Raw genomic sequence first — 4892 nt, 5'->3', positions numbered from 1 at the left:
GAGCTCGACATATCCTTTTAAGTACTTTTACCTTTTCGATCTAATAATTTTCGATCTAATAAATTTCATATTTGTGTTGAATCTTTAGTAATTCATTTTATTTTTAATTTAATTAGAAGACTTATATTATGCATTAAACCATTCATATGTTTGTGTGCTTAATGCTTTCAATCTTCTTATTAAAGATTAATTGTTTTTTTTTATTTAAGTTTTAGCTTGAGAATGTGGAATTTAGATTAGAACAACAAATGCATGATTATTAATTAGTATAATCTTCTAGGAGAGTATTGGGTTTCCTAATAAAGGTTGGTTAATTACTTTTAAAGGCTGTCTCGAATTCTTGTAGTGATAAATGGGAATAGTCTACTCGTAATCACAACGAGATAGATTGAGGGTACCTTCGTTATGTGTTAACACTAAGCAGAAGACTTAATTGACTTTGAAGAGAAGAAGTTAATAACAAAAGTATCTTCTTGGCTTATGTTTGTTGCATGATAAAAGTAGTATTTGATTAATTGGTTACATTATTCCTCCATTACGTGAATCTTATCTTAAACTTTATCTCTAATTATTGTCTCCATTTAGGAAGCACGGATACGTCCATATACGTGGCAATGTACATGTTTGATACATGATCTAAAGTATCTGATTTTTTTTCATTTTTTTTATTTTCAGACACTGCGTATCTACTTTCAGATATATGAAGGGGATACGTTGAATTATTTTTCTTTTTTTTTTTTTCAAATTTAAGCCCAAAAAACTTAAAAGCCCAACCCAAAACATTTTATTTAAAACCACTCGAAAACACATTTTAATTGCTCAAAATTAATTTAGTTTTCAATTTTAAACTTTTAAATGCAATTTTTATAACATCAAAATTAGTTTTGAAGGATTAAACATATTTTATGGTGATTTTGAAAATGACAAAAGTGATTTTAACTATTTTGAAATCACTCCCAAACATAAAAGTCCACTTAAATTGGGCAATCCAAAACAAAATAGGTTAAAAATGATAAAGACATAAAAAGTTAGAAGAAAAAACTTAAAACGTAATTAAATCTTCATTATTCTCTTCTCTCTCAGTATCTAAATAATGATTCCCCTCTCCCCCATCCTCAACTTCATTCTTCAATCTTCATCTTCTACTTCTTTTCTACCATCGGGTTTAGTTGCTCAACCACCACTCGACGTTATTGAATTTTTGTCTCAAGTTTTCACTCTCTTCTTGAATCTATTTTAATCCAACTTAAAATAAGTACTATAAAAATTAATTGGGCATTATCATATATATATATATATATATAATATCTTCAACGTATTTGTATCTTAGCTTTTATAAATTGGAGTATCGTATCATATTCATATCCTATATTTGCATCAGAGTGCCGGTGCTTCTTAGGTCTCCATTTAGTTAGGAGTAGAAGTAGTGTTAGTTTAAATAAAACATCTTTGAAGTCTAATTTCTCTAGATAAAATGGAGTAGAATTAGTTGTTGCAATTAATTGAATTAATGGTCCAATCTTGTTGACGATACTCCAACTTAATCACTATTTGAAGACTTGACAATGTACACTTATGTGGTTATGGATGGTGTAAAAATCATGCGAACAACTCTATTACAAGAAACTTAGATAATAATAATTTCATTCAACGAGCAACAATATTCTAGAGTACTCTTTTCATTGCTCCTTACAACGATTACGACTTCGAAACTTAGATATTTTGATGGAGGTAACGGTAGGCAATGGAGTTGAAGCATGGGTTTTGTTCATTGATGAGACAATGAATTTGTTGGAAAACAATTATGAGTTTCTCGAATTTGCTTCTGAATAATTGAATGGGAAACGATTACGAGTTTCTCTATCAATCGTTGTGTCATGTTCTTTAAATCTTTGTTTCGTGCACTTTTTAAAGTTCTGTCCAGCCACAACTTTCAATTGCTTAAAACGTGCCCTTTAAATTGCATAGTAATGTGCTAAATTGGAAGGAGTAATGTGGAGTTCAGAAGATAAGAGTTTTCAGTTAGATATTTTTTTAATTAATTGGAAATATAATATAAAAATTAAGACGTAAACATTTCACTTGCCAGTTCCATCTAAAAATCAATATAGATGCATCCAAAATAACTCCTTTTCTTTTTTTTCTTTTTCTCTTTAATTTCTACATTTTTTTTTTTTTACTTTCTCATTTTGTAGCCGTCCCGCTGTCCTTTTCATATCCTTTTCATAGTGAAGAAATTCCTCTTAAAAACTTCTAAAGACATTTAGTTGTTTGCGAAATATAATTTCTATTTTTTTTTTCCAAACAAACATTAGTAGAAGTTAAATAGAGGAGCTTGATTCCTTGCAGAGTTTTATCTGGGTTCTAATTCAAAGTAAGTATTTTTATTACGGATTATGGGAACCGCCTCTGTGAAAGGCAAAATAGATTTAAAATACTTTTTTTTTGGGAACAACTTTTAGAAAAGACATGTATTTATTGTGGAAATATTTTAATTATGTATGCTATGAGTTTATGTGATGTTATGCTATGAATTCATGAATTTATAAGATTTTATGCTACAATTTTATGTCATGTGATCTTTTATTGCATGTTTCATAATAGATAAGTTTAAAATTGCCCTCCTACTCGTAACTATGTACCTGAAATTTAGTTTATAATGTGTGCCTTTAGGTCCACTAGATTATGTGCACCTTCGAGTCCATCAGATTACATGCACTTTTAGCTCCACAAAATTAATTATGTGTACCTCTAGGTCCACCAGTTTATGTGTGCCTTCAGGTCCACCAATTATGTACACCTTCGAGTCCACCAGTTATGTGTTTCCTCATGATTCAATTAGTATGAGTACATTTCACTTATAGTAGGACGGGTTAAATTGTTTGCCTTAGAATTGAGATGAAAAGAAAAGAGTCAAGCCACAAAATACAATCTCTTGTCCTCTTTGGCTCAATTTAAATTCGTGTACAACCAACTTGTAGAAGAAATGGAAGAAAATTCTCTCTCGAGTTAAGTTTTCTCCACTCCTTGATCGATAGTGGGGGTGGATCTCTTCCTTCTTGTGTTCTTCTTATCATAGCAGCACAACTCTAAGTCTCTAAATTTCAGAATTATATAAAATGAGCTAATCTCTTCTTCTTGTGGGATTTCTTCTATTTATAGGCATTGTTTTTCATTAGGTTGATGATGGGGCAGCATTAAATTCCATACCCTGGTCAGTCGCCTGATACTCAGACACTTTTCAGACGCCGCCAGCTGTAGATGCCTATGCTTGCAAGTGGTGATTCGACACAAATAGCCTGAATCAATGAACCTTTGTTGTGTTGAAATCCCTCCGACGTATGCGTGGACGTTGCCTACGACACTTAGAATCTTTGTTGAAATCCTGCAATATTATGCATTAATGACGCAACTTTTAGCAATAAACACTCTTTTGTATGAGTTTGGTAGTGTTTGAGTAATTCCACACATTTTCTCTAAGAATGATGAGATTTTATCATTAAAAACTCTAATTGTTCTAACTTTTGAGAGACAATAACTTCTATTTCTACAAGTTATCAATAGGAAATCATGAAAATGACACAAGAACTCATATGTGGAAGCGTTTGTCTAGTCCCATTGGCATTTCACGGATTCTTCTTGTTAGTCGCTCGAGTATCCTTGTCCTTACTTGAAAAATATGTAAACATAAAGGACGAGTATAGAATACTTAGTAAGTAACCCCATTACCGGGATTAGGCTAAGCAATCACATGCAGTGAATGCTTGATGGCTATCTATGGGGATAACTTATCTCGCCCTAACCCACCTGTCTAGTGGCCCAATGGCGCACTGTCAAAGAAAATATGAAATTGAACTTGTCGATTCATGGAATCATAACATGCAAATGAACCTGTCGTTTCACGCATATCTAGTGGTCTGATGGGGCACCATGAAAAAACATCGAATTGAAATCATCGGTCCATTATATCAAATCCTACGTCGAGGTGAGATGATGGATTGCCCCTATTAGTCTAACATGCATCAAATACATAAATCTAGATGGTCCAACAGCTCAAATGATAACATAATATATAGTTTCAACATGCTTATAATCCTCATTATTTTCATGTATAAAAAGAGTAACACATACTCCAAATCATGCTCATAAAATCCATTAAATAACTTGATAGTTCTAAACTAGTGCACCTGGCATGAAAGCACCAATAATAATAGCACTTACCTTGAATTCAAGTCTAGAATTCAAGTTTAGAAGCAATCAAGCAAGCCTATTCCTTTCTTGCCTAATAAAATCTTGAATCACACCTATAACACAAACAAAATTTAAGATTAACGTTTAAAGCCTAATTTCAACACCAAATTTTATTTTGAATATCTCTAATTAACTCACCCAACATTAACGATGGCTTGATCCAAAACCTCTTCCAACCACAACCTAACATCCAAATTTCATGGGCATCAACATAACGAAACCCATACTGAAAATGTTCAAGAACTTAAGACCGAAACAAGAGTGCCTATGAGCGGAAGCAGATCTTTCCGATTTCATTGTGTCAGAATTACCACATATACATTCTAACATACAGATATGCATTGTAAACATTAATTACTAGCATGTTTTAAAAAATAAATACAAAAGACCGAGAGACTTATCAGCTGAAGACAGTCTCCACAAGAACTCGGTCCAATGCAAATGAACTCCTCTTGATCCTACTCGTCTAGCAAGCAGTCGCCTAGCAGCACCACAGTTGTCTATACGATCAGCAGCGCACGAACAAAACGCAATCGGGGACGACACCACCACTCGAAGCCCTTGGTATTCTCGGAGTGAGAATCCAAAGGGTGGACTTTGATAGAATTAGTAGAGGGAAGGAGGAAAAGTGATTGTGTAAA

The 4892-nt window shown here is 32.8% G+C and overlaps 1 long non-coding RNA gene across 1 annotated transcript; it reads left to right on the top strand.

Annotated features, from left to right (window-relative positions):
• The first annotated feature begins 2020 nt into the window (after nt 1–2020).
• Nucleotides 2021–3506, top strand: LOC120069596. The gene is made up of 2 exons (XR_005479589.1): nt 2021–2374; nt 3163–3506. It is a non-coding gene; the product is annotated as an uncharacterized LOC120069596 (long non-coding RNA).
• Nucleotides 3507–4892: the final 1386 nt, after the last annotated feature.

The sequence above is a fragment of the Benincasa hispida genome, unplaced genomic scaffold (assembly GCF_009727055.1).
Source record: "Benincasa hispida cultivar B227 unplaced genomic scaffold, ASM972705v1 Contig50_2, whole genome shotgun sequence".
In the NCBI taxonomy this organism is placed as follows: Eukaryota; Viridiplantae; Streptophyta; class Magnoliopsida; order Cucurbitales; family Cucurbitaceae; genus Benincasa; species Benincasa hispida.
Note: the sequence above shows the minus strand (reverse complement) of the source record. Positions and strands in the feature narration are given on the sequence as shown.